Below are 22,857 nucleotides of genomic sequence, written 5' to 3' on the forward strand. Positions count from 1 at the left end.
TAAAATGAACTAAATTACTTAAATTAAATTAAAATTAATTACAGTTAAGTTATTATTTTACACAATTTTGTATGACAATTTCCCATACCTTAGGGATGGCAAGAACATCATTACGGTTTAGATTTGGTCTGTGGAGTAGGGCTTCAGCACTTTCTTTATATAAACGTTCATATTTATATGAAGATCTGTATAGAAGTTTTGTCTTTTTCCAATGGATCTTGTGGTTTGGGTTTTCAACTCCTTGTTGAGCAAGGCCTGATTTCAACACGTTTTAAATACCAGGGATTACTCTACACTACAGAATGTAGACCATTGTGGTGACAAAAAGTTGTAATTACTATTCCCCAAAATAAAGCAGACAGATGATCTGTTATATTAACTTGCCATTGGTTCCTGGAAGGAGAAGGGTGGTATGCTGATTCCTGAAAGTTAAGTTGATCCATTACCAGAGGCCTGCCTATATAAAGCTGCTTGGAAGGAGTTAAGCCGTTTGCTAAAAAATCATTTCTTGTTTACATTTCAATTTCAAAACATTTACATGTCATGTGTTTTCTTCATGAAAGTTTTGTTTGTGCAATAGAGTTATATAGGTATATAATAAATTTTGAAGTTATGTACGTGTAATATCAAATTAGTAAAATTATCATATATTATCACGTATAATGCGAAAAATTTATGGTAAAAAATACTACTTAAAGTTAGGGGTTCGCATTATATGCGGATCTTAAAAAATATAACATCTTATTAGATTTGCACACACAATATATACTACCTAATGCCTATGCAACCAAATCTACTTGACCCACTCGCATTCGGCGACCAAGCGTGCATCGTATCTGCGCATGCGCTCTCCGTCGCCGAATGATAGAGCACAGTTAGGTATATCAGTTTAACCACAGTTCATTTTAAATAATATTCGTTAAACAAACCTAGCCTGAAAATGAGCCAACAGAAACGTAAACGTTCATCCTTTGAAACAGGATTTAAATTGCGTATCGTGCAGTTTGCAGAAGAACATAACAGTGTTGCTATGAGAGAATAATATTAGATTTTGGCGTAAGCAAAAAGACAGTCTTGAAAACCCAAAAACGAAACGTACCCGTCATGGAGATGTAGCATCCTTTCCAGAACTCGAAGAAGAGCTAAATGAATGGATTTTGATGCAATGACAAGATAGCATTATAGTAACAAGAAATGCAATTCATTTTCGAGCTCTACAACTCAAGAATGGTAAATTCAAGGACACACCAAGTATTTCATCTTTTTTTGCTTCGCCTGGGTGGTGCAACAGATTTATGGAATGCAAAGCATTAACATTACGACACCGAACAAAAATTGCGCAGAAGTTACCAAAGCAGCTTGAAGAAAAAGTGCAGTCCTTCCATAAATTTATCACAAAATTACAGAAGTATCATGGATATGAACTTTCCCAAATTGGCAATATGGATGAGACGCCCATGTATGCCTGGGAATCTAACAGTAAACTCAGTTGGTGAAAAGGGTGTCTTCATAAAAACAATGGGACATGAAAAAATGCATTTTACCATTGTTCTAGCATGCATGGCAGACGGAACCAAATTAAAGCCAACAGTGATATTTAAAAGGAAGAAAATTCCAAAGCATATGAAATTTCCACCAGGTGTAATTGTTCACGGCAATCAAGAAGGTGTACAATTGTGGCTGGATCAAGTATGGAACATATGTCAAGGTAGCTTGTTATGTCAACAAAGCATGCTAGTCTGGGATATGTTATGTTCCAGGTGCATTTAACAGAGGCAAGCAAAGAGAAAGCACGTGAGCAACGTACAGACCTAGCAGTCATACCGGGTGGTCTAACTTCCGTTTTGCAGCCGCTTGATGTCAGCTTGAATAAGCCATTTAAAGATCACTTATGTGAAAAATGGAGAGAATGGATGTGATCTGGTTTGTTGAAGATGACAAAGGGTGGGAATTTTCAGAAGCCTGAGATCACCCTAGTCATGGGTTAAAGAAGCATGGGATTCAATACCATCTGAAATGATTCAACGCTCATTTCTTAAATGTGGAATAAGTAATTCAATGGATGGATCCGAAGATCACTTCATATACGAAAGCGAGGATGATGCACAACAAATTGGAGAGCATAAAGACTATGACGACAACTACTACACTGATGACGCTATCCCTACAGATGAATTTATAAATGAAATGTTTGACGACTCAAAAGATGAAGAATTTAAAGGATTTTGACATTTTGTTTTAAAATAAATATTTCTTTCGTTAATTCGTATTGTATTATTTATAATGTTATGGAATAAGATTAACAGATCGCATTATACGTGGACATGGCATTTTAGGGCTAGTTTTCAAACAAAATTTCTAGTTCGCATTATACGTGATAATATACGGTAATTATTATTGTCAGATATTTTCATAACGTTACCCCATTAATCACAATGCCAGATAATTCAGTTAGAAGAAATCTTTGGAAATTAAGATCCAAATTTTATATTGTTTAGCAGCTGGAGAAGGTTCAACATCCTTAGGGAAATATTTTGGACTGAATGAAGCTACCGTGAAAATGATTAAGAAAAATAAAGAGGCCATTAGAAAATCTGTTCTTTATGGAACAAAATTAGTGCCAAGTTGACATTGTATATGAAAGGCATAAAAGTGAAGATGGAAAAGGCACTAGTGATGTGTATAGAAGATTGCTCACAAAAAACAGAATACCTTTAGACAGAAATGCCAAAGAGAAAGCATTATGGTTATACAAACAGATTCAGAAAAGGAGCCAACAACAATAAACAGTAGTGATTTTTCTGCAAGCACAGGCTAGCTTACAAAATTTCTCAAAAGATACGTATTCATAATGTAAAAATAAAAGGAGAATAAACATTTGCAGATGAGCCGGCAGCTAGGGAATTTCTTTCAAAACTGTCTAAAATTATTGAAAATGGTGGCTACACTTGTGATCAAGTGTGAAACACAAATGAGACCAGCCTTATTTTGGGGAAAAAAAATGCCAAGTAGAACTTATAGCGAAATAACAAAAAAAGTGTTTATGGCTTTAAATGTGACTATTATTTTGCAGCAATGCTTCAGGAGATCATATATTAAAACCATTACTCATTAATTGATCCAAAAACCATGGGCAATGAAATGTGTGGATTTTAACATGTTACAGTGCAATGGAAGGCAAACAAAAAAAGAAAGTAGGGTTACAAAAGAAATTTTTAATGAATTTCTTTTGTAACCCAACTTCTCTTTCATTGTTTTGTTCCAGAAGTTAAATGCTATTTGATGAAAAAAAAGTTTTATTGATTATAGACAATGTGCCTGTCCATCCTGTTTTTAGAATACCTGAATGTGGAATTTTATTTTCTGCCACCTAATACAACATCCTTAATACAACCACTAGAGCAGGGTGTGATTGCTACTTTCAAAACTTACTACATAAGAATATTCCAATACATTTTGGATAAATTAGATAAGGATCATTTACTGACAGTTTTGATGTCTGGAAGAAATTTTCTATTTCAGATTGCATCAAACTTGCTAAATTGGCATTATCAGAATTGAAACCATCAACTTTAAATGCATGCTGTAAAGCTACTTGGCCAGAAGGCGTGTGAAAAAGAAAAATCATACAACTGAATATCCCAACATCATCAGATTGGCACATACGGTTGGCGGAAAATAATATTTGATGATTTTTCATCTGCAGATATTGACAAGGCTGTTAATGGTGACGAAATAATTGAGAATCTCGATGAAAAAGAAAAAAAGTGACGAAGAAGACATTCCACTCACTGCAGGAATAATTAAAGAAGGGCTTCAAATGGCTAGTAAATTTGAAAAGTCATTTTCTTGCACATGATCCAAATACTGACTGAGCTGAACATATCGCACCATACATGAACTGAAGTCATGTATGGTGCGATATGAAGAATTATACAAAGGTTAGTCAAAACAGGATCTCAACGGTTAATTACAGAGTTTGTGGTTAAAATAAATAAATCAACCTTCAGAATTATTGGAAATTAGTGCTAATTTAGCTCCTTTTATTGAAGAAAACATTTCGCCACTGCAGTATGAACAAGAAGGCCAAAGTATTTCAAGTGATGGAAGCGATTTAATTCCGGTCTCACACAAAAGAATGCGGCTGCTGTCAGAAAGTGATGGCGAATAAAAATTTAACTAATAACCATATGCGCAGTGTATATGAGCCTTTTCGAATTTGTTTTATTAGTGACACTATTTTCTTTAAGAAAGATACATATGTGTAAACATTAAATAAGTATTTAAAATAAAAAAAAATATATTCCATTAAAATTAAATAGTTTTATTCAATGATTTTCATATATTTTGTTTGAAAATAACTTATTGTTCGTATCAGGTTATCACATCTGGACCCATTCTTCTATTTTTTCATATGAACTGTATTCTTTTATACACAGTTTTCATTTAAGCGGTTTTTTTTTATAAAACCAATTTACCGTGTAAATGGAGAACTGGGTGTATATTCAAACCTAATGAATGCTTTTCACATAACCTTCAAGCTGTAAGTTATACTGCAAGTTTGAAAAGCTTGCAAGTCCACTGATACCGGGGGGGGGGGGTTGTATATTGCATTTATATACTCTCAAACAAAGTTTAGAGTTGGGAAGTCCCCCAAAATTGTTTCCCCCAAAAATGTTTAAGTACATATGTACCATTCTAGGAAATGCTAATTATAATGGAAATACCTTTTTTAACAGAACTGAATTCAAACAGAAATTTTAAAAATAAGCACCATTTGAATCGTTTAAAAATGGAATTGCTTCAGTTTTCTAAACAGTATTATTTCGAAATAGTGTAAAAAAAAAAAAAAAAGCCATGTAGAAATAGAATTAGCTGTATGTTATAGTAATTTTCTTGAAATAAGTCACTATTTCATGTAACAGTGGAAGTATGAACAAAATGGCAATTCCTATTGACTTGAACTGGGATTGAACATGTAGGCTTTCATGACATGTTTTAAAATATAGACAAATATATGTATTGCTAACTTGAATGAAATTAGTTTTCATTGAACTCATGAGTGAGCTAAATGAACTATGGAAATACTTCTTTCACTGAAATAATAATTATATCTAGGTATACAATGAAATAACACTGTTTAGTGGAACAAATTTCATTTTATTGAAAAACCATTTAGGTCATGGCCATTGAACATAACACATTAACGAGTACTTGAGCTAAGGAGGAATGGTGTTAACAAGTCCCTTTCAAGAGTTATCACTTCCTGTTTAAATTCTGGGTTTTTTTGAAGGGCTTCACACGATAGCTGTAATAATTCAAATTTTTCTTGATTTGATCTTGTAGTTATTTGTTGCAAGTCCTGACTCTCTCTCTTGAGGAAGAGATATAGTCCTGTGATCATCTAAACATGTTTCGTTCTGTTTTTTCTTAGCGTAATGCAACACATCATTTCTGGGATACTAGTAGAGTATGTAGAGGAAAAAAAAAGTAGGACTGCAAATTTTGAGGGATATTTGTCCTAAGATTTTAGGATCAGAACTGTCCAGTCTGAGAATTTGTTTTAATTTGCATAAAAATAATTAAAAACATAATTTCATCTTCTGGTGTACTGCATATGTTATAAAAGTGACATTAGTGTTATGATCATCTAAACATGTTTCGTTCTGTTTTTTCTTAGCGGAATGCAACACATCATTTCTGGGATACTAGTAGAGTATGTAGAGGAAAAAAAAGTAGGACTGCAAATTTTGAGGGATATTTGTCCTAAGATTTTAGGATCAGAACTGTCCAGTCTGAGAATTTGTTTTAATTTGCATAAAAATAATTAAAAACATAATTTCATCTTCTGGTGTACTGCATATGTTATAAAAGTGACATTAGTGTTATGATCATCTAAACATGTTTCGTTCTGTTTTTTCTTAGCGGAATGCAACACATCATTTCTGGGATACTAGTAGAGTATGTAGAGGAAAAAAAAGTAGGACTGCAAATTTTGAGGGATATTTGTCCTAAGATTTTAGGATCAGAACTGTCCAGTCTGAGTATTTGTTTTAATTTGCATAAAAATAATTAAAAACATAATTTCATCTTCTGGTGTACTGCATATGTTATAAAAGTGACATTAGTGTTATGAACGCAAAATATCTTGACTAGTTGGTATTGAATCTAATTTGATTAGCCCTTACATTTCTGTCCTGTTGTCTGTGTTTTCAAGTCTGGAGGAAAGTACATTAATATCATTGATAGATATTTTGCCATAACAAGTTTTAAACATTTAAGATTAATACAGAATTAAAATCTTTTAAACTAATTTGCCTTTTTCCACCAGATTGCATATGGATGCATATATATCTGATCCACACACGAAAAGCCCCAAGACTTATAGCACGTACAATGAGTTGTACAAGGCTTTCCAAAAAGTAAGATAATGCTTTATTTTTCTTAATGGTGAAAGGGAATGAGAAAACATGGACAAATAGACCTATTAAAAATGTTCAAAAAGACCACCATTGCAGTGTGGTTCTTCTGTCACCTTATAGCTAATTCCAGTTGCAAGATGATGGCTACAATATAAGTGTGGTCCAAAACAGGTATTCATGAAGTTATTTGTTTTACAAGCAAAAGGGGCTTCAAGTGACATTTGTTGTGAACTGGTTGCTGTGTATGGCAAAAAGGTGATGTTAAAGAAGGTGTGTTTTTAGTGTAATAAATTTAAAGAGGGCTGTAGTGACATTGAAGATCGACATCAGGCAGACAGGCCTTTATCAAGAAAGATAGAAGACAACATTTCGTGCATTAAGGACATTGTTCTTGAAAACCAGCTAGTGAAATTGCACTAGTGGTGAACTTGAGTAAGCCCACTGTTTACAAACTTGTTCACGATGTCCTTGATTTCGAAAGGTATGCTCCTGTTGGTTGCTTTAGATAGCTTGCCACAGAATTATGAGGGAGCAATATCCTAGAAGAGGAAAGTCACTAATCTTGCGTCCCAAGAGTTTATTTGGGGACTGTTGCTGTTTAATTTGCATGTTAGTGATATTTGGAAAGTTTTGGATGACTGTTTGCAGATGATGAAAACTTAGGAAGAACTATGAGGAGTAGAGTAGTTGTGGCCTTACAAGTGGATCTGAATAGATTATATGAATGGGCAAGTGAGGAGAAACAGTACAACATATTCTGGTGATGTGCGGACACTATGTAAAGTTTGAGTATGCTTCTATTGTATTAAGATCTTGATCAGGCTATATATGGACTGCTGTCCACAAATATAATCAATAAGTATGAAGAGATGTTGGATAGATTCTAGAGGCAAATGACCAAGTGGTTTCTGGTCTCTGGAATGTTGAATATAAAGAGAGGTTCAGAAAATGCAATTTGCAGAGTTTTTATTTTTTATGCCACTTATAAAAGGTTATATGCAAACCTATAGTACATTTTGTACTGTGGATAGACTAAGAATTTTTTTTTCAATTTTATATATTTTTTCAATTTTATTTTTTATAGTACAGAAACCCTGCTCTAGAGACCAAACATGGAACTTTTTTTTCAAGCTTTCTTTTCTTCAGTAAGCTGGATAGTAATCTCACCCTAGGCAATGAAATTTATTTCTCACCTGAAGACAACTGCAAAGATCCATGCCCATACGAGATTTGAACCAGAAGACTGTTGGTTAGAGAGTGGGTACACTAACCCACTTGGCCAGCCAGGTCAGCAAAAAAAAAAACTTAAGCAGATGTGATAGGACGAGGAGAAGAGAAAATATGATCAAGAAATAAGTTGGTTGAGGTTATTACTAGATTAATGTTGATTTTATGGGGAAGAATAAGAGGTCATCTCAGAAGCTGTGTAAAGTTCGGTAACCGTATAGGAATGCAAGATATGATAATAGATAAATAACTTAATGGATTACTTAGGTATATATATTTTTTTCTTGGTATAAGATTTTTGCCCTAGTATCAAAGGCATCTTCAGTATTACTTCTAAATTAAACAACAGAAACAATATATTCAACAAAGACTTGCGAACTGCATGTACATGATATAAAGTGTGTCATGGTCTAATTATATTAAGGTTCTAGTAAAAAATAACTTTAACAAGATTTAATAATAAAAAATATATATAATTAAATATTAAAAATAGAAAAAATAATTAAATTTAAATTCTTCACAAATTCCAGAATTATTTCCTTATAAGAGAGATAATTTAAGTGTGTTTCTATTTAGATTTAGTCAATGTAGCAAGGTCTCCAGGAGGTTATTTTTTGTGGAGAACATTAATTTTCTTCCAAAGAAGTCTGGTGGTGATAGTGTGCTCTGCAAATTCTGATTTGTTCTGGAACTTAACGTAGTCTAAATGTTCATCGCAATGTGTGGCTGCTTATCTACCTGTTTGGCTATAATATGATAATCCACACTGCCAGCAATCTGATACACTCCAGGATGGGCTGAAGTTTACCTGATCCTAGAAAAGGATTAAATGCACTTTCTAAAGATCTGTGTTTCATATTAGCACCAAACATTATTCCAGTAATGGACTTCTTTCTGACAGCTGAAGAAGTGCTACATGATATTTCTTCAGATGTTGCTAACCCGCTTTGGTTCCAAATAGCACAAATACTTTTCAAAGCCAAATCTTCTCTACCAAATTTTTCTTATCCAGAAATGAAGACCTTACTCTCCCTATGGAAAAATAATAATTTTATTATTAAAAAGGAAAACAAAGGGAAAGCCTTAGTAGTTCAAGATTGCAATAAATCATATTTCAAGATAGAAATCCATGTTGTAAAATTGCTAAACTTCTTTTTGAAATCACTTTCGGTGTTCACAGGAAAGTTCTCTTCATTTATCAAAAATAATTCTCATTTTGAAGCAAAGATACCCGAGCTTCATCTTTCATGTGTGATCACTTTTTCAGCCTAGATATTGTATCTTTATTCACAAATGTTTCTTTGGATGAAACACTTAAATCCTTCAAACAACATTTTCTGGCAGATACTGTCAGCCTATTTGACTTTATTCATTCTATTTCGCATGCCAAAAAACTTTACCAACATATTGAGGGCACACCAATGGGTAATCTTCTTTCTCCCACACTAGCTAACTACTTCATAGAAGGATTTGAAGAGTATACTAAATAGCATCCTTCATAAGCTGTCCTTATAGTACAGATATGTTGATGTTTTTGTGGTTTGGCATTGGTTCCATATAGATTTAGAAGAATTTGTCAATAAGATCAACACTTTTTACCATTGATTCCAGATCACTCTTGGTTTAGAAGAGAACACCATTCTCTATGTTCAAAGCATCTCAGTAGTCAGCTGGAGGGAAGGCTGTTGCAAGAAGTTGATGTAAATACTGGGGTAGAATTCAACAGCATGTGCACAATTCTAAGGGGAATGTGCAAGAGACTTGCTCCCAAGTCACTTAAATCGCATCAGACAATTTAGCTAACTGGTTGGATCAGCCTGTACTTGGGGGGGGGGGATATTTGTGCAAGTCAGGTGATGGACATTTGTCATTTTGTGTGATACCACTATGATGCTTATTTAAGACCTGAAGTAGGGCAGGGAGAGGAAATTTGTTCTAATCTTAAGCTCACCCATGGCTAAATATTTGTCTTTGGATATTATTCACAAATGGATAATGGAGGTGTGAACCTCTGTAAAGAACTGCATAGATTTAAAGGGGAAGTCTTGTCTGAGCAGTGTTCTGGCATTTTGACAGTGATATCTAAGTAGAACAAGGGACATGAATATAGCTTAATACTTCTGAACTTTATAAATGCATTTGTGAGGATATCAAATGGAACATTGTTTACATAAACTTTAACAGATGGCAGTAAGTATCAGTGGTGCAAAATGAGTATTATTATTACGGGTGACTCCAGGGAGTCTTAGACTCGTCGAGGGAGGCCCTAAACATCATGTCCACACAACTATACAACATTCTCACAGTATCTAGCATACCTTGCCTTGAACTGACTCACAGTCATAGCACCCACAACAGACTCTGGCAGCTTATTCCACTCATTTACCACTCTAAAAGTAAAGAACCCAGCTCCAACACCACTCCTAACCACACTCTTGCCCAGCTTCCATAGGTGTCCCCTAGTTCTCCCACCACCAGTCCTGATTTCAAAAATATCCTCTGAATTAATTCTATAGAAACCCTTTAGCAATTTGAATGTCTCAATCATATCTCCCCTTTTCCGCCTATCAACTAATTTCTCCATCCTGTTCTCATATGGTTCATTCCATAGACCCGCTATCATCTTAGTCACTCTCCTCTGGATCCTCTCCACCTCCTCCCCATCAAGAAGTAAACTAGGTGACCAAATCTGGGCACAGTAGTCGAGATGAAGTCTTATCAAGGCTCAGTACAGAAGTACTATAACTTGCTTGTCTCTGCTCATCAAGGTATTTTTCAAACCAAGTGAGTTGATGAGCTGATTTAGCTACTTTTGCAATGTTCTCCCTAAACTTCACCTGCCTATCCACCAACACTCCCAAGTCCCTGTCCTCATCAATCTCCTGGAGTACAGTTCCACTAATGTGGTATACTGCTGCTAATCTTTTCACCCCAAAATGCATAACCTTACATTTTGTCACATTAAATTGACATCCATTCTCCTTAGCCCAGTCCTCCAATCTATCCAAGTCGTCCTGCAAGATTTTGACATCTGCATTTACTATTGCCCTACCCAACTTTGCATCATCAGCGAACAAATGAATCGCTAATGAACAAATTAAACAGCAGTGGTCCAAGAACAGAACCCTGCTGCACACCACTAGTAAGAGGCTGTCTTTTGGACTCTACTCCTGAATAAACTACTCTTTGATATTCTCCATCAACCACCCACCTATCCATCTCACCAACCCTATATCCATTCCAATATGTTGTAGTTTATGGATTAGAATTCCATGTGGTATCCTGTCAAATGCCTTTGCCAGGTCCAGCAGTGTCACTCTAAACCCATTACCCTTATCCAGTTCAGCTGTATGAAGGCATAAGTGGCATGTGTTTGAGTGGCTATCTTTGGGCAATTGTTGGCTAACATGTATGTTAATATTTGGGACAGAACAACATACTGTTGTTTTTTGATGTCAAGTTGGGATTGATAGTAAGGAATGTTTGATATAGTATCCTACTGGTGGTATGGGTTAATGATTGCTTCAATTTGGTTTTTGAATTTTCATGCCTAATATGAGGGTGTGCTGAAAATTTGTGATAACCACTATAAAGGAATTGAGGTAGAACCATGTAACTTGCACATTATTCTACATATTCCACATGAAGTGTTATACACTTGTTACAATGCTGCTGCATGATTTGCAATCCTCTGAGAAAAAGTCTTTCCCCTTGTTGTGCAAACCGGTCCTCAGCTGCAGATATGACTTCATCTGTGATAAATTTTGTTTCTTTAAGTATGGAATAGGAAATAATCAGATGTGGACCAGGTCTGGTGAATAGTGTGGGTGAGGCAGACATTGAAAGCCCAAGTTATTGTCTGTCAGATTTCATGAGCGCGTGCATTGTCCTGCATGCACTCATGCCTCTACATTCTTCAATTCCTTCATAGCTGTTAATAAACTACTGCTGTAACAGTTTCACCTTTTTTTTGATGTACTTGGTAAGGATTACACCATTCATATCCCAAAAGACAATTGCAAGAACTTTCCCTGCTGCCGTTTGGGTTTGGAACTTCTTTGGCTCTGGAGAATCTTTGTCTCCACTCCACTGACCGTTGTTTGGTCTCTGGGTCATGTTGATGAAGCCATGTTTCATCAACAGCCACAATACGAGCAAAACATTTGCACTTGATTTCTCAAAATGATTCAAAATCCCTTGAGATAACAGCACACATTTTCTTTTGGTTGGCATTCAAACATTTGGGGACCCACTTTGCCAAGAGTGCTTCTGCATGTGCAGATGTTGGTGGATAACCCCAACTTATTCTCTGCATATCCCCATTATCATCAAGGATCATGACATGGACTGCATTGATGTTTTCAGGTATGATCACTGTGGAAGGTCTTCCTAATGTGGGAACATATGTTGTCTCAGGATGCCCAGTTTTAAACTTGCTCACCCATCTGGCAACTGTTGGATATGCTGGGGCACAGTCCCCTAAGGTCTTGCACAAAGTTGGTGAATCTCAGTTGCAGATTTTCTGCAGCACAAAAAACTTGATGATGGCCTGCACCTGTGTCTTCAAATTTCTTAAACCTCTGATATATATATATATCTTCTCATATATCCTAAAAGAAAAGAGCAAATTATTACAATTTGATGAAACATGGAGGTTAAGAGTTTTAAGATATGTTCTTTCTTTTAGTTATATCAGTTGCTCTAATATTATATTTTGTTCTAGATGTTTATCAGAACTTTTCAGCCCTTTAGTAAATATAACTAATAGCTTACATTTGGCACTTGAACAGTGAAGGATGCTAAGGATGTCTGTCATGAAGATTATCCATATCGTATATTAAAGATAAAAGGCATATGCTTATATGGCTTTTATTTTTAAAAGGTTTATGAAATGATAGTATGATTAGCACTGTGAGTGAATTAAGAGGCTCAAGGGCTCACTTTAGTGAGTACGGGCATGGCAAACCCAAGGTACCAGATGCTGGACCATGCCTTACTTCATGTAATATACATCTGTTATATTATTCTGTAGACTGGTCCCTCCTCTTCTTTCTTTGCTTCTTTCTCCTCTACTTGCTCCTTCCCCCTGATGCTATTAGAGTATTCGATGGCTAGGGGTGAGTCTTTCCTATCTTACTAAGTCATTTCGTCTTATGCAGCCACCAAAGGAGGCAGGCTAGCCTCAATAGGTGCCAGTCCCAAGCCCAGATTAATGGCAAGGGTTGATGTCAGGAAGGACATCCGGTTGTAAAACTTCAATGCCAGCTCAAACTATGATATGAGTCAAAGAGAAAATGATAAGGGCTAGGGTGTACCACTTAAGTGACGCGCAGCCACATCGCCCTACAGCTGCGAGAAGTGGATGAGGGCTACCGCATCAAGGTGGGTGCGGTTAAAGAAGTGAGCCCAGCAGGTGGAGAGGATGTTGCGAGTGGGAACACTGAATGTTGGAAGCATGACAGGAAGGGGAAGAGAGGTGGCAGACAGGAAGAGGAAGTTGGACATTTTATGTGTGCGGGAGATAAGGTGGAAGGGAGGAAAGGCAAAGGAACCAGGAGATGGATATAAATTGTTCTACTCTGGAGCGAATAACGAGGGAAGAAATGGTATAGGAATTGTGGTGTGTGGCAGAATGAAGGGCGAAGTACTGGAAGTGGGTAGAAGGAACGACAGGATCATGCGAATGAAATTGGGTCTTGGAGAAGAGCGGGTGGTCGTATTATGTGTATATGCCCCGCAAGTTGGTTGTACAGCAGAGGAGAAAGATAAGTTCTGGAACGTGTTAGATGAAGAAATGAGGGAACTTGAAGAAAATGAGATGGTGATTGTTGAAGGAGACTTGAACCGACACATAGGGAGACAGAATAGAGACTGTGAAAGGGTGCATGATGGCCACGGAGTGGGAATGATGAACCAGGAAGGAGAGAGGGTTGTGGACTTCGCAGTAGCGTTTGATCTGCCAATTGTGAACTCGTTTTTCTACAAGAGGGAAGAACATTTGATAACATTTAGGAGTGGTAACAACAGCTCACAAATTGACTACATTTTGACTAGAAGAAAACATCTTAAGGTTGTGACAAATTGTAAAGTAATTCCAACAGATCAAGTAGCACAGGAACAGCGACTGCTGTGCACAGACTTTAAAATAAGATTGAAGATAAGAACCTCTGGATGCCATGAGATGAAGACAATTAAGTGGTTTCACTTAAAAGAGGAGAGTGTGAGGAATCGTTTTAGGGAGAGGGTGTTAGAGAGGATTTTGGATGGACTGGAAAGTGTACAAGACTGGTGGAAACAATTCAAAAGTAATCCTGAACTGTGCAATTGAGGTGGTTTGTGAGCCATCTGGAAAGATTAGAGAGCAGAAGAAGGGTTGGTGGTGGAATAATAATCTACAAGTGACAGTGACAGCTAAGAGGAAGTCAAAGCAGAAGTCAAGAGTGGAAGAGGACAGAGAGAGAAAGCAAGAAGCCAAGAGAGTTGTGGCACAGGCAAAGGCCATGGCATATCAAGATCTGTATGATCAATTAGAAACAAAGGCAGGACAGAGAAAAATTTATCAACTAGTGAAATATAGAAATAAAGCAGCAAAGGACATCTTACATGTGAGGCAGATCAAAGACACTGAAGGAAGAGTATCATGGAGGGATGTGCACATAAGAAACAGATGGAACTTTTGAATGAGGAAAATACAAGGACTCACAGAGGAGATGGGCAGCCTTCTGAGGGGATGGTGCAGAACATCTGTAGAGTGGAAGTGACGGAGGCCATGAAGAGGATGAGGAATGGAAAATCAGTGGGCCCCAACAGAATTCCAGTGGAAGCATGGAAGGCACTGGGGGAAGAGGGAATTGACCTGCTATGGGACCTGTCCATGAAAGTTTGCCTACAGGAAAATATACCTGAGGAATGGAGGGAGAGTACTCTTGTCCCCATCTACAAGGGTAAAGGGGATGCACAAGACTGTAAAAATTACAGAGGAATAAAGTTGATGTCCCACACAATGAAAATCCTAGAAAGGGTTCTTGATGGTAGATTGAGGAAGGAGGTGGAGATTGCAAAGGAACAATTTGGCTTCATGTCTGGTAGATCAACAAGAGATGCTATCTTTGGGTTATGGCAGATGATGGAAAAGTATCGAGAGAAACAAAGGGAGCTACATCTGGCATTTATTGATCTGGAGAAAGCATACGATAGAGTGCGAAGGCAAGAAGTCTGGAGGTGTCTGAGGGAGAAGAAGGTTCCGGGGAAATATGTCAGGTTGGTGCGGGAAATGTACAGAAATGTGAAGACAAGTGTTCAGACAGTTGGCATGCATCAAGGGTCAGCATTAAGTCCGTTTCTGTTTGATATTGTGATGGAGGTGGTAACAGAGGAGGTGAGAGAAGATGCACCTTGGACAATGTTGTATGCAGATGACATCTTGCTGTGTGCAGATTCAAGAGAAGAAGCGGAAACTAAACTGGAAAGATGGAGAAAAGTACTGAAGAGAGAGGTATGAGACTGAGCAGAAGTAAGACAGAGTATGTGTTGCACAGTGGGCGGTGGACAGGAGACAGATCTGGAGCTGGAAGGAAATGTCATCAGGAAGGTGAGAGACTTTAGATACTTAGTTTCAACAGTGGAAGAAGATGGAGGAGCTGAGAAGGAAGTGGGATGCAGGATACAAGCGGGTTGGAGAAACTGGAGGGAGATGGCTGGAGTGTTATGCGATAAGAGGGTGCCGATCAATCTGAAACGCAAAATGTATAGGACAGTAGTGAGGCCAGCTATGACATATGCTATAGAAACTGTGGCCCTGAGGAAAAATAACATCAGCAGGATGGAAGTAGCAGAGATGAGAATGCTTAGGTGGATTTGCGGTGTGACCAGAAAGGATCGTCTGAGAAATGACTGTCAGGGAAACAGTGAAAGTTACGAACTTAGGAGTTTAAATACAGGAGGCAAGGTTGAGATGGTTTGGTCCTGTGATGAGGAGGGAGGACGAATATGTGGGAAGAAGGGTCATGCAGATGGATGTGCAAGGAAGACGGAAGTGTGGGCGGCCAAACAAGAGATGGAGGGAGCTGGTAGAAGAGGACTTAAGGATGAAGAACTTGGACGTGGTGACAGCCCAAGACAGGAAGGTGTGGAGGAGACTCATTATCAACAGTGATCCCACTTAAGTGGGAGAAGCTGCAGAAGAAGTGAATTAAGGGTTAGATAAGCTGGGGGACTCTGCTTTAGAGTCTTGTTTCCCCAAACTGTTTCAGAATCCAGCAAGTAAGATCTGTATTAAAGTACATGATGAAAGTCATCTCCCTCCTGAACATGTTTATAAACATGTTACACTCGGATTAAAAGCTATAGCCTTTTGGCAGAAAAGTGGCAGCTGTCCTCCAGACCACTCAGGCAGCAAAAGTCTTCTATAAATCCTTCACATTTAGATACACATGAAGACTTATCAGTATGTCGAATTTTCATTATTTATTTGCACAATTTACATTTTGCAGAATGACCATTAACCACCCAACTGGCCACACAGATCAAATATATCAAAAATATATGCTTTATATCCATATAATTTTTTCTATAATATCCAGTGGTTATATTGATTCAATGAACACTTTGCATCCATGTAATTATGAATGTATATACCCATCTGGGCTGATACAGTGGTTAATTTTCTCAAAAACTGTTTAAAAGTATTTCACATTGAATTTGAATTAACAAACACTCGTTTTCATTCAAAACAACTGAAAACTTAAAATTTCACTGGTTTTAACATTTCAGCATTTCATATCGTTGCCATCCCCATGCAGCACATACAACAGTAAAACGTTGAGTCAGCTTCTGTTTGTATATATGTAGTCCAGATGGAGATGCCACTGATATGAAAGACTGAAATTGACTAACTTTACTAGTTGACTGCTCATTGCAAAACATCAAACTCTGTTTGGACTGCTGTTGTTTACTTTGTACATTACAGAAAATGCTTTGAAAGAAGGAAACAAAATTCAATTAAGGATGTCTTCTTAACTGAAGAAAAGATTGGTGGAATTTGAGATTTCAAATATAGAACATGCAAGGGGGTGGGGGTGTCTGGAAAGTTCTGATAAACACCTAGAACAAACATGATATTAAATTAACTGATATAACCAGAAGAAAGAACATAAGTTATCTTTATAACTCTGCTACTAGTATGCACACCCTAGGTGTTTATCAGAATTCCCCCCCCCCCCCCTCCATCTCATATAACTTGATAAGTGCAGTAATGGAAGAACCAGTATATGAATAATGATTCAGGTATTTCTCAAACCATTATCTAAAAGTGAAATAACAAACGAAGTAAATATGAAAAAGGCATGTGTAATGACAGTACAGCAGTAAAACAGCTTACACAAACTGAAATTATTATTAGGATATAGGCAACTCTATAGGAATGGACCATTTTCAGTCAGGGGGACTATATGGTGTATTACTCAGGACATGAGACAAGTCTTAAAAATGGAGTATCTTTCTTCAGGAAAAAGATGGCTAGGTATGTATTAGGTTATAATCCAGTGAGTGACAGAATCATTTCTCTCAGAGTCAGTGGACATCCAATGAATATGACCATCATACAGGTTTATGCATCCACTACAGAGGCACAAGAAGACATAGAAGAATTTTATGGAAAGTTACAAGAAGTGATAGATGCGAGATTTATGGCTAGTTATCGGAGATTGGAATGCAAAAGTGGGAGAAACCAAGGAACAAAGCATAGCAGGTAGTTTTGGTTTAGGTATTTGTAACACTGTAGGGAAGAGACTAGTTGAGTTTTGTGAAGAGAATTGTTTGTTTGTTGCTAACACCTACATTAAACAGCACAAATGGAGATTGTACACACAGATATCACCTGATGGACAATACAGAAATCAAATTGATTATATACTTGGACAAAGACGTGTAGAAGTGTAAGAAGTGTAATTCAGTCTGTCAAGAGTTTTTCAGGTGCAGACTGTGGAACAGACCATGAATTATTAGTGGCTAAGATACATGTGAAATTATGGAAACTGAAAACATCGCAAATGTCGATCAGATATGATCTTGGCAACATACCGGCTGAATACAGTATTAGTATACAGAACAGATTCGACACACTTAATTTGTGTGAAATAAAACCATATGAACTATGGGAAGAGATTAAAGATATAATTAAAACAGAAGCAGAGAAGAATATTCCAACAGTTTGTAAGAAGTTTAAATGGCTGTCAGAAGATACCATCAAAGCTGCTCAGGAAAGGAGGGAAATAAAAGCCACAGGAAATTTGCAGGAAGTATCATTTGAATGCAGAGTTTCAATGACAAGCCAGAAGAGACAAGGAAAAATACTTTACCTAGAAGACCAAAACAGGAAAGGAGACCAAAAGACCGGAACCATTCATGAAGAGAGAAATGCCAGATGAACAGGCAGAATTTTGAAAAGGCAGAGAAACAAGAGATCAGATTGCCAATGTGAGATGGATAATAGAAAGAGCACAAGAATATCAAAATAATGTCTACCTTTTTGTTTCCTTGATTATAGTAAGGTTTTTGACTCTGTAGATTATGTGAAACTGTGGACTGTGTTAAGAACAATGGGAGTACCAGAGCATTTCATTATCCTTCTGAGGAATCTTTATTATGAACAAGAAGCTACTGTCCGAACAGATCGTGTAGAAACTGAAGATTTCACAGTAGGTAAAGGGGTGCAATAAGGATGCATTTTATCTCCATACCTGTTTAACTTGTATAGCTAATACATTTTAAGAATGGCAGGACTGGAGGAGTCTTCAGTTGGAATTAAAATTGGTGGAAGAAATATTAATAATTTGAGGTACACCTTTCTAGCAGAATGCAAAGAAGATTTGGAAGAACTTATTATGAAAGTTAAAGAAGAAAGTGCTAAATATGGCAATAACTTAAAAAGACGAGTTTTGGCAACATGTGAAGTTAATGATTTTGAAGTAGATGGGGAGAAAATGGAAGTAGTTAACAATTTTGTGCTCCTAGGATCCCAAATTGATAAAGATGGGTATTGTACTTGAAGAAGTTAGAAGATTATTACTCAGAAAGAAAGCAATAACAATTTTAAGCAAGATCTTTTCAAGATATTAAACTTTGATATAAAAGCCTTGCAACAAAAATCAGAATTGTGAAAGCAATGGTATTCCGTGTGGTACTGTATGGATGTGAAAGAAGGAAGATAGATGCATTTGAATTATGGGTTTGGAGAATACCATGGATTGCAACGCAAACCAATAAATCAGCGATAGACAGAATAAAGCCAGATTGCTCCCTCGAAGCTGTGATCATCAAGCAAAAATTGTCATACTATGGTGGACATATCATATGAGCAAATGAGAGTCTGGAAAAGATGATGATGATGCTTGCTGAAGTTGATGGAAGTAGAAGAGGATGACCAAGAATTTGATGGGTGGATGGAGTTAAAGAAGCAGCTGGAATGCACCTGGAAATTCTGAAAGATATGGCCAGGGGACAGATCTGAATGGAGAGTGTATGTTCATAGAATCGCCAGGAGTCGATATGGAACATAACAACAATATAGTCTATACACTATTGAGGAAGGTGCTAAATGTTATGCCAAGCACCGTTCAATATTTTTGCAGTATCTATCATACTTTGCTTTTGAACTTATTCAGTCATGGTACCCATAGCACTAACAACCTGTTTCACTTGTCATTTTTCAAGTGCAAAAAAAAAAAAAAGAAAAAGAAAATCTAGTTCTCACGCCCTTGATAACCATACTCTTGATCAGTTTGAAATGGTGGTATCTAGTTCTCCCACTACCAAACCTTCTGAAAAATTCTTTTGCATTAATCCTGTAAAAAAAAATCCTTCAGTAATTTGTACATCTCAATCATATCACCCCTTTTCTGCTTGTCTATCAATTTTTGTAATCCACCAATCATCAGCCTGTCTTCTTAAACTATATTCCATACACCTGTCACCAACTTAGTCACTCATCTCGAAGAAACTCAGGTGACTAGATCTATGCATATTAGTCAAGATTAGGTCTTACCAAATCCCTATAGAGGTATAATTACCTGCTTATCTCTGGCTTGTTAGGGTGTTCTTCAGTAACCAAGTAATCTGATAAGCTGTTTTAGCCACTTCTGCAATGTGCCCTCTAAACTTAGACTCCCTATCCACTAATATTATGAAATTCCTGGCTTCATCAATTTCTTGGAGTACTTCTTCTGCAGCTTCTCCCACTTAAGTGGGGTCACTGTTGATAACGAGTCTCCTCCACACCTTCCTGTCTTGGGCTGTCACCACATTCAAGTTCTTCATCCTCAAGTCCTCTTCTACCAGCTTCCTCCATCTCTTCTTTGGCCGCCCACGCTTCCACCTTCCTTGCTCATCCATCTGCATGACCCTTCTTCCCACATATTCATCCTCCCTCCTCATCACATGACCAAACCATCTCAACCTTGCCTCCTGTATTTTCACTCCTAAGTTCGTAACTTTTGCTGTTCCCCTGACAGTCATTTCTCAGACAATCCTTTCTGGTCACACCGCACATCCACCTAAGCATTCTCATCTCTGCTACTTCCATCCTGCTGATGTTATTTTTCCTCAGGGCCACAGTTTCTATAGCATATGTCACAGCTGGCTTCACTACTGTCCTATAGATTTTGCCTTTCAGATTGATCGGCACCCTCTTATCGCATAACACTCCAGCCATCTCCCTCCAGTTTCTCCAACTCGCTTGTATCCTGCATCCCACTTCCTTCTCAGCTCCTCCATCTTCTTCCACTGTTGAAACTAAGTATCTAAAGTCTCTCACCTTCCTGATGACATTTCCTTCCAGCTCCAGATCTGTCTCCTGTCCACCGCCCACTGTGCAACACATACTTTGTCTTACTGCTCAGTCTCATACCTCTCTCTTCCAGTACTTTCTCCATCTTTCCAGTTTAGTTCCCGCTTCTTCTCTTGAATCTACTCACAGCAAGATGTCATCTGCATACAACATTGTCCAAGGTGCATCTTCTCTCACTTTCTCTGTTACCACCTTCATCACAATATTAAACAGAAACGGACTTAATGCTGACCCTTGATGCAAGCCAACTGTTACTTGAAAACTTTCTGTCTGTCCCAGACAGGTCCGAACACTTGTCTTCAATTTCTTGGAGCACGCTTCCATTAATATGGTACACAGCTGGTAATCTCTTTGCTCCCAAATGCATAACGTTAGATTTTGCCACATTAAATTGATATCCAATCTCCTTTGTCCATACTGCTAGTCTATTTAAATCGTCCTGCAAAATTTTCTTTTTTGATTGTTTTTCTACCCAATTTTGCATCATTGACAAACAACTGAATAGTTCCTCTGATAATTTTCTGTCATTAATGTACAAATTAAATAGTATTGGCCCAAGAACAGAGCCCTGTAGCATGCCACTAATCACAGGCTTTCTACTTGACTTCACTCCTGAATAAATTATCTGGTATCTCTCCATTAACTGCCCTCTTACCCACTTCATTAACTTTATATCCATCCTCATGTGCTGAAATTGATTGATTAAAATTCCATGCTGTTATCCTGTCAGAAGCCTTTGCAAAGTCTAGCAGTATCACTGTAAACCCATTACCTTTATCTAACTCAGCTGTCACCATATTATAAAAGGTGATTCACTGAGGTATGACCTGCCGTTCACAAAACTGTGTCGCTCCCCCACTATAGTGTCCCATTTCCTGTTTGAACATTACTGTATTTTTCTCTTAACCAACTGACTTCTCCAATACCTTAACCACAACTCTTGAGATGCTGATTAGTTGATAATTTGCTACCTGAGTTTGGAACTTGCTATATGCAATAGAACTATTTCACCCCTTTTTCACCCACTCAGGACCAACTCAAATTTTTAAATAAAAATTTGATAAATTGAACTAAAATTTGAAATAGAGTAAAGTAAGACATGAATGAGTTTTTTGTTTGTTTAGAACAGGTAGTATTGTATATCGTTATAGAGTTTAGTTTAGGATATTGCTTATAACTAAGTTTTATAGATTTTTTCCAGAGCTTTTGAAAGTATCGATAAAGAAACATTATGGTTAGTTATTAGAAACCATGAAATTCTTGATCAGTATGTAAGAATAATAAATGTACAGAGGTAATAACTGTTATTGCATAGCAAACATTAGAATGGTTTGAGATGCCAGCCTGGTTGACAGTTGACCAAGTAGATAGCGTATCTGCTCTCCAGCCAAAAGCCTGCGGGTTCGAATCCTGCCTTGGGCATGGATGTTTGTGATTGTCTGTGGAAATACCAGTGGTGGGCGGCAGTAGATGGCATTGGTGAAGTTGTGGTCAGTTGGTGATTGAATGGTGGAGACAGAGTTGTAGAGCAGGTGCCCTCCCTCGATGAGTCCTTTGACTCCATGGAGGTGTCAAATAATAATGGATTGTGGAATGTTCAGACTAGTTTTTTTTTTTTACATAGTCATTGATTGGATCATGGGGGGAGGGTGACATCTCATATATCATGAAAATACTGATATACAAGCAAAAGCACTGTTTAAGACAGCTAAAAAAAAAAGTGAACTTGAATATAAATAAAACACTTAAATTGAGCAAATGCTATTTATGAGTGATTAGCACATAAAGGCATTTTAGATGCTGGGGAGCTAATGTTGAGGTTGGAATGTACAAGGAGAAAGTGACACAAGAAATTCCTGTGCTAAGGATGTTGAATAAGTATAAGCTATTTAATAAGAACTAAAAGCTCCGATAGCAATGTGCAAGACTTTATATGGATTAGACATCAAAATTGACACAGAACAATAGTGCTTTATGGTATAAACACCACCAGAAGACCAAAGAATAAATGCAATTGCTATATTTCAAAAAATATTTGACTTGATTTCAAACCAGAGCACAGCTTTTTAGTATCAATAATGGATTGGAACAAAGTTCTTTTCATCAAGAAATCGTTGATATGGCTGAACTCTAATACTGACATAGCTAACGAGAGGGGGGGGGGGGGGGGATTGTATCACTTGCCACCAATACTTTTCTGCAGTCATATTTTACAAGTTAATCCTAATAACCACCACATTTCAGACTGGAATTTACACAATAATAATGGACAAGCTTAGGTATTGAATGATATAACTTATTTTAACAGTATTACAACTCCAAATGAACTAAATTATTAAAAAGATGTTTATTAACTGGATTTCA

General features: G+C 37.1%; 1 protein-coding gene across 1 annotated transcript in view; it reads left to right on the top strand.

Moving 5' to 3' along the window:
* LOC150106928 (NPC intracellular cholesterol transporter 1-like) overlaps positions 1-22,857 on the top strand; it is a 920,722-nt gene that overhangs the window by 240,124 nt on the left and 657,741 nt on the right. The gene's annotated exons all lie outside the window — the stretch shown is intronic.

Source organism: Typopeltis vanoorti, chromosome 5, assembly GCF_054136105.1.
Source record: "Typopeltis vanoorti isolate ZY-2024b chromosome 5, IOZ_Tvanoo_1.0, whole genome shotgun sequence".
Taxonomy (NCBI): Eukaryota; Metazoa; Arthropoda; class Arachnida; order Uropygi; family Thelyphonidae; genus Typopeltis; species Typopeltis vanoorti.